Here is a 14,645-nt window from a genome sequence, read left to right on the forward strand (position 1 = left end):
AACAAATCAGTTGAACTAGTGGGAACGAGCGAGCGCTTACCACCACCAGAGAGGCCGTCATCCTTTGATGGATTTTTGGCCAGTGAAGTGGTCAAAAAGTGCGTTGGCTCTGTATTGTAATTTTCCCCATATCAACGAGTATTTTACATTTTAGAGCAAACTCGTTGGGCGTTATTGGACCCATGACTTTATTAGCTATATAAAAGGTGCGGGTCTGTCTTGTGTCAAGAAAACTTAGAGAATTATTATTTCAAAGATGATATCACCATAATTTATGCAACTAAAACGCCTTCGGCCATTTTTGGAGATAGATTTATCAGTACTAGGGAGAATTGATGGCGTAAAGGAAGAACTAAAGCGTATTTTTTGCTGCTATTTTAGAATTATACTTGATTGTGAGTATGTTTGTATGTGCGTTAATCCGTTCCCTTGTAATTCCTTAATTACGTATATGATTCTGTTGCTACTATGTTTAGTTACTTTCGTCTTAGCATTCCGCCACAAATTAGCCCCAAAATTCATGTCATGACGAGTATTTATTCATCCAAGGTCATGACATGTCAATTTAGCTGATATCAGCGTCTGAAATAGTATGTAAAGAAAAGAAGAGATTTACTCGTATCTATTTAGTTTGGTATTATCTAATTGAAAAACAAACCTTTTTATACCGATAAGACTAGTAGAATAAGTCATATTTTTAGCCAGTTTTAGTATTATTATTTTATATTTTTTGACTACCCAAATAAATAGAATAATAACTGTTTTAATTACTATCTATATTAGTTGGGCACACAATGGATTCTAAGTAATTTTGAAACTTACTAATCAGGGGGCACGGCAGTGCCCCCGCCAAGACGAGCCAAACGGCGGCCGGGGCGCTACGTACCTTTTTCTCGAAGTGTTTCGCCGTATTTTCGACCCGTCATAACTTCGGTCTGGATGACGCTAGAAAGCTGAAATTTTCAGTATAAGGTGTCCTCAGCAAATTTACCAAATATACTAAATATCAAATATCTAGCTTTTATGGTTACAGATTTATTGATACCTAAAATACGCCGATTTCGTCCCTCACTGATGATCATCAAAACCTCTACTCAAAACCTCTAAGGTACTTCCCGAAGTCCTAGAAGACTGAAATTTGGTATGTAGACTAGAAATTGACTACAAACTACAGGAAAATTAAGAAATTGGAAATGCCCCCCCTCTACGCCTCTTACGGGTGAAGCAAATCTGTAAAATCTGTCGCTAGAAAGCTGATATTTTCAGGATAAGATGTCCTGGGCAGATTTATTAAACGCATTGAGTATCAATTGTCTAGCTTTTATAGTTTCAGATTTATTGACAGTCAAAACTTCTAGTCTGTAATTCTAGGGTACTTCCCGAAGTCCTAGAAGACTGAAATTTGGTGTGTACACTAGAAATTGCATACAAACTACAGGAAAATTAAGAAATTTAAAAATTTCCCCCTCCACTCCCACGTATGGGGGAAGCAAATTATTTGTAAAGTCTATCGCTAGAATGCTGATATTTTCAGGATAATATGTCCTTGACAGACTTATCAAACGTGCCAAGTATCAATTGTCTACCTGTTATGGTTTCAGATTTATTGCCATTCAAAACCCCTCTAGTCAAAAGTTCTAAAATACTTCCCTAAGTCCTAGAAGACTGAAATTTGGTATGTAGGCTAGGGATTTCATTAAAACAACAGGAAAATAAACTTTTCCCAGTCTGTACATTTAAAAAATGTGTTTCCTGAAGTCCTAAAAGACTGAAATTTGATATATCTGCTTTAAAATTGAGTTGCAAGATTCCACCCAAACAAACATAGTTACATACATTGCAAGAATAAAAGCTTTTAAAAAAAGAGGTAACGATAGAGAGCGGGCCATGAAAATGATGTAGGTACCTACAAAAAATAGATCCAAAAAAAAAATCTAGGGCACCTGCCAAAAAGAAATGAAATCCCACCAAAAACATTTCATGTAAAATGTTGCCAAGACTCACAAGTTCATAATGCTTTCACTGTTAAAAAGTGATGAGATCTCTAGTAGAGCCAAGCCCCTAGCTGAGCTTAGAATTGCGCTGCCCATGGGACCTATCCCAAGTCCAAAGTATATAGCTCTTAAATGCTCTTGAGTATATCACATTTATAACAATAAAGAACAAATAACTCTACTTACAAGCTCTGATTTTACAAACCCTAAATCTTGATTAAAAAAGTACGGCTTGGCCGTTTAATGTTCGTGAAAGCATTACATGGCATAACATATTATATTAAGGTCATAAGGAATAGTTTGTTCGACAATTACTAATTTTTATTATACTTCATGATTGTCGCACAAGCTATTCCGGGCTTAAATGTCATATCAGATAAAAGTACCACGAACATTAAACGGCCAAGCCGTCCTTTTTTAACCAAGATTTAGGGTTTGTAAAATCAGAGCTTGTAAGTAGAGTTATTTGTTCTTTATTGTTATAAATGTGATATACTCAAGAGCATTTAAGAGCTATATACTTTGGACTTGGGATAGGTCCCATGGGCAGCGCAATTCTAAGCTCAGCTAGGGGCTTGGCTCTACTAGAGATCTCATCACTTTTTAACAGTGAAAGCATTATGAACTTGTGAGTCTTGGCAACATTTTACATGAAATGTTTTTGGTGGGATCTGTATTCCAAGTCTGTATTATGATTTCTCGTATAGCTAAAAAACGATCGATACGATTTCTCGTAGGTATAGCTGATAAAGATGACTTCTGTCTTTTACCCATAATCACATCTAGAGTGATAGATATAGGAAGGTAGAAGACATAAATTATGTATCTATTTAGTTATACTTGTTTCTTATTCTTTATATACTCAAATAAATGTACCTAGAAGCGGCTGTTCTATTTAATTAGGTTATGATTTCTTCTTTAACTTTAAAACGATAAATCGCTCTCTTTTATGTCTTGAACCTTATCAAGAATGTCATAGACGCAGGTGCGCGATGAAGGCATTACCAGAAGCATTACTATTACCCTGCAGTATATGTTTGCAATCAACTGAAGTAGCATGGCCCCAGGCTCTATTGATAAGCCTGCGCTCTCTCTTATCTGTTCTCGACAGTGTGTTTACGTAGGCATAGTAATTGCACAATTATGGAACATTAAAATTTTATCTTTGATCTTTGTGTAGGTAGAGGTCTTTGTCATGAGCTATGGGACGCAGTCTTTAATCAAGGTGCAGTAATATTATAGCTATACATAGTCTTGTAAAGTTGTAATAGCCTGGTAGAGAGAACCGTGGTTTTCATATCAAAAGATCACGTGTTCCCGAAGTTTTGACTTTTATATAAAACTAGCTGACGCCCGCGACTTCGTCCGCGTGGATTTAGGTTTTTCGAAATCCCGTGGGAACTCTTTGGTTTTCCGGGATAAAAAGTAGCCTTTGTGCTAATCCAGGATATTATCTATCTCCATTCCGAATTTCAGCCAAATCCGTCTAGTAGTTTTTGCGTGAAGGAGTAACAAACACACACACATCCACCCACACATACATACACACACACACACAAACTTTCGCCTTTATAATATTAGTGTGAAGGGTGAATTCGAAAGAAATATTTTAATAAAAGTCATAGAGGAGTTTCTACGACTTTCATGCCTCAGAATCTCATGCAAAACACGTACCAAGATAACGTGCTTTTTATGAATTTCTAGGGTACCTTTTTTAGTATATTCTATCCTTAGAAAGAGTCTGTTCTCAGTACTATACAAAATTAGCATTATATAGAGTACCGAGTTAAAGAAAAAAGTTAGTACCTACCTGAAAACCCTGTCTGATATTCTATATATGTACAAATTTTCCAATTAAACTAATAAATATTTTAAGAGCCATAGAAAAATTTAGAGCCAACAAAATTGGTACGGTAAGGGTTTTATTAAAAAAAAACAGCCCACAAGTGAAAGATCTTTACAAGCAACGTCAAGAGGATAGCTAATTTGCGATACACAAGCGGACTCTACGCCGGTGTCTAAACATTGCCACTTTGTTTAATTTCCCCCTTCGCCTCCCAAGTAACAACTTACGCAAATTGGCCACTTAATATCTTCAACCTCTCCTATAATTCTTACGCCCTGGTACCCTGGTAGTTAGTTAATGCAGCTACCGAGACACTTCGTAGAATTTTACTATAGAAGGATAGGCTCTCGGGTTCTCGTCTCTGTCTCAACACTACCTACTAATTTGGTATTATGCCCTGGTAGGTGGACTAATGCCTTTCACAGAACTCATCAACCCAGTTTACATACTAGATTTGTAGGCATGTATGTATTTAATAATATACATACTACCATTTTACACCATTCCAATAATTTCAGACTACTTTCCAATTTTTGTTTATACTGTGAAGCGTGTGTGCATGGCAATACATATCTATTTTCCAATGATTTTCCAATACAGAAAAGCCTGTCACTCTACCGATGATTTCTGACAGACAGGACCACTTTTTGATCTGAATGACGTAGTAAATAGGTAGCTTTTCAAACAAAAACTATATGCTTTACGTATTACTTATAACTATACTAATTATTACAATTTTATTAAACTTCAAGACAGTAATTTAAGACAGAAGTTATCAGAGTTACATACATAAATACATCAACGAAATAATAATAATATCTTCATTTGCAAAAAAAGTTCACTTAATACATTAATTATTATTTATTATTGACCTCTAGCTGCCAAAAAAGTGAAAACTGTTATTCCCATAACATAAGTGCCTTTTAATTCCTATCAAGACAGGCATATAGCTCCCATAACAGTTAACATTGGTGCTTATTTGCAATCACTAAATTATACTTATTAGTTAACTGTTGAAATGTTGAACTGCTGTTCTTACTAACCGAATAGTTTATAAATATAGGTAGATATAAAGATAATTTAATTGAAGAGCATCGGACCTGCGAAGGAGTTCCTCAAATCGATTACAGCTTACTCAATCACATTCCGTCACATTTGGCAACCGGTGAGTATCGTCTTACCGATTCACTTATAATACTTGTAATCAATATGTTACTAGTATGGATGAGACCACACAAAGGTTGACCATTTTAAGTTCTTAAGATGTTAAATAGAAGTGTGCCAAAATCAAAGCCAAAAACCGGCCAAGTGCGAGTCAGACTCGTTCACTGAGGGTTCCTTACTCGGGTATTTTTCCCAACATTTTGCACGATAAATCAAAAACTATAATACATAAAAATAAATAAAAATCTGTTTTAGAATGTATACGTAAAGTTCTTTCATATGATACCCCACTTGGTATAGTTATCTTACTTCGAAAATATAAACACATTTAAATTTTTTTTTTAATGATGTAAGCACAAATTCGCGGTTTTCAGATTTATTCCTGTACTTATGCTAAAAGACCTTCTACCTGCCAAATTTCATGATTTGAAGATCAACGGGAAGTACCCTATAGGTTTCTTGACAGACACGACAGACAAACAAACAACAAACTGATCCTATAAGGGTCCCGTTTTTTCTTTTGAGGTACGGAACCCTAAAAAGTAGTTTTAATATGATAGTTTACGAGTATATATGATAGCCTAGTGGTAAAATATAGCGCCTTCCATTTCGGGGGTCCGTAATTCTATCCCGGACACGCATCTCTAACTTTTGAAAGAAAACATCGTGAGGAAACGTTTAACGTACATACCTGAGAGAGTTGTCCAAAATGTTGTCAGCAGTGCGTGAGAAAGTGGGAACTGTACCTACATAAGTTTCTCTAGCCCCAGTTAGACTTATAGTCAATACTTATTTATTTTTCGGGTTCCGTACCTCAAAAAGAAAATCGGAACCCTTATAGGATCACTTTGGTTTTAGTTATGTCGAAGGTATAGTCAGTAATGTCCATTTTCATAAGCCGTGCACAGGTTCGCCTTCTAAACGGTATCGACGGGACACCGTTAAGTCAGTAGACTCTGGACTAGTGTTCGCAAATTGCACACTGTCTGTGTGCAATTTGATCATAACGGGTAATATACAAGGCGACATTAATGGAAGAAATACTGTTATGAATAAGCTTGAACTAAAGACGAGAAGGCTAAATTCATCTACTCATCTACGAATACATAATTAAGTAACTACATCTATAAAAAAAAGTGTCTTACCATTTTTTGAATTGCAGTCGTTTCCAAGAAACCAATTAGGAGCGATCAGAAATACTTAGCGAGACATTTTCTAGCTCCTAAAGGCTATGATGGACATAAAGAACAGATGGCGGATCAACCAATCTAAGGCATTATCGCACAGTAGACGTATGAATGAGCATTATTGATTTGACTTGATGTGATTCTACTTGTCCGGAATTAGGTCTCTCTTATATTATCACCTGAAGAAATACATTTATATTTCTATATTTAATTTTTTTGACTTGTAACATTGTGACATATATTTATTTTATAATTGTGACTCCAGGAGTACCTACCTATTAATGTTTAATTTTCTTCGAATATGACTTACAACTTCTTTTGCTAATTTATATATTGAATTGTTAAATTTTCTATTGATTAAAAATGATATTTTATGTACTTATTGAAAATGTATGTAAAGATAGTAAATTTTGCACGCCATGTCATGGCAGATTGTGATACGTACCTACTTAAAATTTATGTAACATCTTTTTTACTTACAATCTTGCAATAAATGAAATACTAATACAAAACTTTACGCCATATAATGTTATGATCATAAAATATCTTCAATATAATATCATATTTGCCTTTGCTTAACCTAACGAACATACATTTCCATTATATCTTCAGCAAATTAACTGATTCTGAGATTATTGTAATGCACCGTATTATCATTGATAAAACATCTTCGGCCATGTAAATAAAAGAGTCGCCTTATGGTATGCAAAACTAAACACTATTTATGGGCTTTCATGAATTTGAAACCGCGTAGAATCCTCTATCCGAGTAAAAATCAGCGTTAGATAGCTTTTAAAGGACACGCACATTCCTTCAAGTTTCTGATAAAAACAAAATATTTCCTACGCCCCATTACAGCAAACGGCGCCATCTGATGGGAATTCTAAACGATACTAGTTTTTCTTCACAGTTTTGCACGCGTTTTTTAGTTGAACTTTGTCGGTAAAATTATTGAAATTATAAGCAAGAGATGTAAGTATGAGTTCCTGGAAAAAAATCAAACATGTTACGTGCCACAAAAAATAATAAATTAAAAATATTTTCCATAATCCATCAGATTCAGAGATCGAGCGAGATACATGATGATCAAAGTTCTAGTTATAAATATACTTTGCTAGTCCACCAGTCCGCCAATCCGACTTGGTCAGCGTGGCCAAGTACGGAATCCAACTTGGTCAGCGTGGCCAAGTATGGAATCCAACTTGGTCAGCGTGACCAAGTGCGGTCTGCCTAACCCTTCTCATTCATGAGACGAGACTCGTCCTCAGTAGTGAGCCGAAAATGGCAAGCAATCGTTTGCTACATTTCATGGAGAGCGAATTTTCGCACTTACAATCATAAGTGCGAAAATTCACTTTCCGCGAAACCAACCCGTGAAATTTTGTGTCATTGATCTTGATCATAATTCCTTTATCTATACATATAATAAAATTGTAGAAAAGTGGTGTCTGTACAATGGAAATATATAAAAAAAAAGTAGCAGGGGTTGTTATTATATCGATGCCGAACCCGAAATTGTAATTAATTTTTTTTTTGTCTGTTTGTCTGTTTGTCTGTTTGTCTGTTTGTCTGTGTGTTTGTGCACGCTAATCTCAGAAACGGCTTATTCGATTTAGATACGGTTTTCACTAATATATTGTAGTAAGCTTCACTTAGGATTTAGTGTTTATTTCATGTCAATCGGTTCATAAATAAAAAAGTTATGTCAATTTAAAGAATCACGGCGCCTCGCGCCTGAGCGTCCGTGGCTATATAAAGCGCGAAAAGTCACTATTCCACGCGAACGAAGTCGCGGGCACAGCTAGTATATATTATAGTTATATTAATATAGTGATTATAAGTGCAAAAATTAAATAATACTCTTTCCGCGAAAAATCGCCTTTGAAATCACTGTGAAGAAAAACAATGATTTCACCAAATGAAAAAGATTGAAAATTAGCAATCATATTCATCGCTAATGCCTCTACTGCGCTCCGATAGCTTAGCGGAGACTAATCGTTAATCTAAGTACCTACCATAAAACGACAAAACTAACTAACTGTTATAGGTAGGTACGTCCTTCGGTCAGGTCCATAATCCATCAGCAGCCGAGAGCTGCTAGGGTAAGTCGAGCGCCTGTTAGCAGTAAACCGAACCATTAAACGACTCTCAATCTTTCACCCGATGTCCACTATGGAGTACAATAAATAAAACAATTCACGTATAAGCTCTGTTCACTTAGAAACTTCCAATTCTGAATTTCAAGAAAAATTGGGTTTTGAAAAGACGAATGACGGTGTGCAATTTTTCATTTGCAATAATTAATGTCCATCTGCTGTTTTTATGTTTTAATTTAGCAAACAATTTGCCTGTTCTGCCTGTGTCTATTACAAGCACAATCTCTAAACTAAACTATAGTGACAGGTCTATATCTATTGCAATCCCTTTCATAATACTCCCTGAGGAAAAGGATGGCACTAGATTTAAATGTGTCAATTTAGTGATTTGTATACCTATCACAGAATTAGCCAAAATGTACCTAAAGCGCTAAAAGGAATATGTTTAAAAATGAATAGCGGTTATGAATGAATTGGAAATAAGAGCATTGCGAAATATTTTGGAAATTTCTAATCGAATTGTCTTTACACTTAGCTTTGATACTATTCTAACATTTACTACCTTTTTACATTCAAACAGATTGCATTCATTTTAACTACTGTCGCCTGGCCGCTTTAGCAGTTACCTACAGCTGTAGACCCTAGTTTTCCTTAGTTTGCAGTACCAACCTAGCTTCTCGTTGAAATGTGTAAGAGTTGCTCTAGATGCCTTTACGACCTTGTTACGGCGAACTAACAATATAATCCTGATAGGAGTGAAAAACCTAACTCCAGAAGGTCTAAAGCAACAGGTAAATCGTGTCGCTTACGTATTTCTTCGTGAAAGGTTAACTTTTAAGCAAACTAAAGAAAACTACATAGCTCAGTGTATGGCGAAACTGAAGTGGCAATGGGTAGGGCACATAGTTCAAAAAACCGATAAACGTTGGGTTGGACCTAAAGGTGCTGAAGTGGCGACCTTGTACCAAAAAGTGCAGCGTTGGATCTTTCCCCACTAGGTGGACGGACGACATCAGGTGAGTTACAGGAGGCCGCTGGGTTCAGGCGGCGCAAGTCCCTGGTACGTGGAAGTCCCTACAAGAGACCTATGTCCTCAGCTGGACTCTTGGAGGAATAGAGTGGTTGATGATGATGATGACGATAATGATGAAACAAAACTAAAGTCAACTAATATGTATATCTATCATTAAAAAAAGCTCAAGCAGCTATAGTAAGTGAAATTAATTAATATTAACGGATTAACAAGTAAAACCCGTCTCATTGTTAGTTTTATACTTTGTACCTATATTATACTAACTATTATACCTACTAACAATAAGATCCAGAAATTAATTTTGAATTTTGCAGTATAATAAATAGTACCAAGGACTAAAGATAAACCCCTCGAGACAATATACGTATGTAAATGTATAACAAAAAGTACGTGAATGATATCTCTTCAGGGCTCTCAACAATAGCGCTTTCAAGTCTAAACAGAAGCACTAACAAAACGTAATTAATCTAAGAGCTATCCACAAATTAAGCGGAACAAAATTACAAGGACTTTTAAATTACAAGGAGGGTGAAATATTATGTTTTAAAAAGGTACTATGGTGTATATCTCATAATGATTATTATTTTTGGCTTAGCAAACAAAATAACATAAAATTCTAAAATAGTTTTTGTACTTATTCGTTTTATCTATTTTTTAACACACGTCGGCAAAATACCCTAATTCCAGTACGATACCGTGTAAAAACCGATTAGAAGTATTTAGGAGTACATATTATTTACTAAAACTATCTTGCAAGTTAGCCTTTTTCCATCTTCCAGGTAAGATAGCAGTAAAAATCAAATTGCCTTTAAACTTTTTTTTAAACATAAACTTTGAAAATGCTTTTACTAAGTAAGTATAGTGTGAACTTGTCAAGTTTATGTGGGTGTTCGCTTGTGTATTTATTGTAAAACATAACGGACCAAATAAAATGAACTGATAAATGGCTCAATTCAAAATTAAGGACGTCAAACAAATATTTATTTAAATCGGAACCCGATCGCTATATTCATTGTTACAAAAGTCGTACCGTAACGTAATAAAAATTTCGGGTCACAAAAGTAAGTGGGTAACGTTCCAACTATGTTAACGTAACTGGGGACTATTTTTTCAGGCCATTGACTTTTATTGCCTCTTGTGGACTTTCACCCACGCGTGCAATTTCCATAACCACGTAATATCGCGACCGTTTTAAGCCCCGGCGAAGGAAAGGGGTGTTGTAAAGTTTGATAAAAATTTCGAATTGTGTTTGTATAAGCTACGTAGTAAATTTATAGAATACTAAAAGGATGTACATATTAGATTTTTGAACATGCGTAATGCAGAACACAATGTTAAAATATTAAATTAATATACCTAGTATGTCTAGATGACTTTAACTTGACTGACTTATGCACAATTACAGAAACTTCTGAGAAACGCGTAAGCGACGTAAGTTGCGCGGCGCTTTAAACCTTCTGGAATCGATTTTTACTCATAGCATGATTTAATTGTTAGCTTGCAGTGACAAGGTCTATGAGTCGTGAGTAGAGCGTCTCTAACGCATTTCAGGGAGAGCCTACTTCATACTTATATAAGTAGATTAAGAGAATAAACATCGTTTGTTTCAATATGGATGGCAACTACTATTCAAATCAGTGACTTTTTATCAAGCGTCAAAACGCTCGCTTAGTGAGGGAGCTTGTATGATTCACAGATGAGACGTCATAGACATTTGACATAATTTGGCGTACTTTTTTTTTGTTAAATCGATAATTTAAAACGGTTAGCAAACTTAAAACTAACAGCGGACGTGGATTTCACGAATTTTAGAAAACATCGTGAGGAAACCTGCATGCCTGAGAGTTCTCCATGTTCTCAAAGGTGTGTGAAGTCTGCCAATCCGCATTGGGCCAGCGTGGCAGACTATGGCCTAAGCCCTTCTCATTCTGAGAGGAGACCCATACTCAGTAGTGGAGCGGAAATGGGTTGATCAAGAAATAATTTATTTTTGACATAGGCATTATCCTAATAGTCTAGCTCTCACACTATAATCACATTGCGTCATGTTTGTTTGTAATTAACGGCATGTTCTTTAGGAACATTGTCTTAGCCGGCACGGGTCCAGATTCAATAAATATCATCCTCCTGTGGGGTAACGTGAGCTCTGACGTCACGATGGTAAGCCGAGCCGCGGCAAGAAGCGAACAATCGGTGATTGTGTACTCTCGTAAGCATGTAACACGTCGATGTTGTTTGTTTTCGCGGTATTATTTAGAGGTGGGCTCGTTTTGACCACCCTGATACTTACTGACAATGCATTCCATGGTTCCGTACCTCGAAAGGGAAATGGAACCCTTATAGGCTCACTTCGTTGTCTGTCTGTCATGTCTATCAATTCAAGGGAATCAAATCTATAGACCCGTTGACCTAGAATCATAGGTAGGTCTTATAGCACAAGTAAAGGGGAAAACCGTGAATTTGTGGATAAAGCACAAAAAACACAACATTGTAGTGTTGCACGTACATTTTGTACGATTCCCTATGGAACCCTTCGTATGCGAATCCAACTTGCACTTGACCGGTGTGTTTTTTATTCGATTACAACTTAGCCCTTGACTGCGATCTCACCTGGTGGTAACTGGTAAGTGATGATTTGGTCTAAAGTGGTAGCGGGCTAACTTGTAATGGGCATGGCAGTTTAAACCCATACTTACCCCTTATCGGTTTTTGCAAGATGTCGTAACCGGAACGCTAAACCAGCCACGGCCGTAGCCTCCCACTAGACTAGACCAGTGATGATTCTAGAAATGATTAAATTCCTAAACTGCCCCTGCCGGGTATCGAACCCTTGAACCCTAAGAATCTTGTCTTAACCTTTAGTTTCTGCAAGGTTCGATGAAGCAACACTACCTAGATCATCATCATGATCATCCCAGGGCCACTACTGAGTACGGGTCTCTTCTCAGAATGAAAAGGGTTTACCACCATGCTGGCCAAGTAAAAATCGGCAAACTTCACACACCTTTGGGAAATTATGGAGAACTCCCAGGCATACAGGTTTCCTCACGAGGTTTTACAAATACTACCCCATAAAATTCCTTCCTACTACGGTAATCTAATTTAGAAATAAAACGGGCCTTCCAAATTTCTCTAAACAACACGACATTTATAATGAAATTCTATGTTAGATAACATTATTATGAATTATTTGAATTCACATAATAACTTATTATTCAAATTACCTAATACCAGAACGACTAAAATGAAGTTCAGCATAATTAATTCTGATTTTATTGATATTAAATTAATTATTCATTTGCTCATGCTTTACAACATTATTTGTAAAACATAATATAACATTTTAATATAATAAAGCATGTTTTACTGCTAACTCTGGTGAGTCAAGAGCCAATTGCTTTCAAAGGCATATAATTTATTTTTATTGCGCTCCCCTTTAGTAGATCGAAACGTATGCTTTAATTAAGAATCCAGTTGCATTAATAAGTAGGTCCTAAGGCTAGTTTATAAGCGGGTCTGGCTAGCATGCGGCGAGAGTCGAACCGAGATAATTTCTTGTCATTATTGTATTATTTATAACGCGAAGGCAAGAAGTTGCATGCGCTCATGTTACCGAAGATCAAATAATATAAAGATGCACCAAGCTACGCGTTCTATTTAATTTGTGCCTATACAAAGTATCACATTGTACAGAATTGTATGTACTTGTTTTATTTATAACTCTTTTTTACTCACATATACACAGAAACACAATGCAAGATAATGTCACATAGCCTGTAGTTAAGTTTCAATATACACAAGAAGATGAAACCCTGATGAAAGTAAAGGGTCTAATTATAAATTTTCATCTTTCTTAATCTTGTACCAACTTTCTGGAAAATAAATTATCTTATCTTATCTCCTCATTCGAAGAGGAGAGTCCTTAGTAGTGAGCCGATAATGGTTGGGATTCTTCTTTCTTACTTTCTTCTCTCTGTTTCTTTCTTCTTTCGTCTCTGCGGTTTCCGCACTTAAACGTTTCCGTCTGTTGTGCGTGCGTTGCCCCTCGCCGCCGAAGTCTTCACTCCAGCCATCCAAGCTCACTCCAGAAGCCGAGTAGACCGCCCAGGTTGCCAAGGGGATGGTTAGGATGATGATGCTCTTTCGTTACGGCTTAGACATATCTGCGTTTCACATATTATTCTATGTCGGCGGTACCTTCGTAACGCCGGCGGCAACTCAACCTGTTCGAGAGAGCGTCATACGTCATCGGGCCCCGCCAAGGCACAAAATTATTCCAGCATTATACAATAAATCATAGTAAACCGGTAATTAAGACAGTCATGACCAGAACATAGAATAAAAAGAGTTTTATGTTATATTTTTTTCACATTAAATATCCATTTCGGCGCTGCTCTGCCTGAAGATGATCGATAAAGGCTTTGTATTATTTTAACATGAATCAGTTTCCTGTGAACGCTTTCGGTGATTGATTGCGGGGCGATGTATTAAATAGTGTTCATGTCAAGTCTTTACACGTTTGTTTAAAATATAACCATCGCTGTGCCATTAAAATTGGGTTTAATGAAGATTCTTTATAGACTTAGTAGAAGTAGGTACAACGCGTTGAGTAAAAAGAAAACGATGTTGTGTGAAAATACTCTTAGCGACAAGAGATTTGGTGATCTACGTAATAATAGTCAAACTGGAAACCGTAATACATTTGCGACTCATGCGCTCAGCCTCAAGGAAGTCAAAAAGTTGTTTGTGGGAATGAGGAATGACCTAGGTTTTCATAACAAAATTATCCACTCTTCAAAAATCTATTTAAAGTATGCTTCTGCAAAAAGCATGTGTACCTATGCTTTTTTAAAGATTATGTAGGTAAATTACATAATGTAGGTACCTGTTGTGAATGTACCTATTGTTGATGTTGAAGTACTTACCTACCTACTATGTACATTGTACATCTACAAACTATTGAAACATGATTATATCGAGTAAGTATTGCCTACATTAAATTCAAGGGTTTAGTAAAAAAAGTTGTTTACATTTTTAGCTTCCATATTTTAATACAACATAACAAAACGAGCTTGACTTTATAATATTTATGTACAAATGAAACGGTATTTGGATTGAAAGGCTGTCTGTCAAACGTAATCAGTATATTTATTGTTATCCTCCGAACTCGGTTCGAGATCATGTTACGCGTAGTGTGTACTAAGCTCATAAGTGTGTAAGTAGGTAGGTAGGTACCTATCAGTAAGATCAATCGTAAGAACTGGTTGAATATGGATTCCATATTCAATCAACCAGTTCTTATTTCTACCATTAACAGCTCGTTCA

At 36.1% G+C, this 14,645-nt stretch overlaps 1 long non-coding RNA gene across 1 annotated transcript; it reads right to left on the reverse strand.

The window, feature by feature from the left end:
* Positions 1-452: 452 nt before the first annotated feature.
* LOC123870098 lies at positions 453-12,511 on the reverse strand. The gene is made up of 3 exons (XR_006797005.1): positions 12,496-12,511; positions 8,562-8,683; positions 453-463 (listed from the first exon to the last, which is right to left on the reverse strand). It is a non-coding gene; the product is annotated as an uncharacterized LOC123870098 (long non-coding RNA).
* Between the last annotated feature and the right edge of the window lie 2,134 nt (positions 12,512-14,645).

This window comes from Maniola jurtina, chromosome 12, assembly GCF_905333055.1.
Source record: "Maniola jurtina chromosome 12, ilManJurt1.1, whole genome shotgun sequence".
Lineage (NCBI taxonomy): Eukaryota > Metazoa > Arthropoda > Insecta > Lepidoptera > Nymphalidae > Maniola > Maniola jurtina.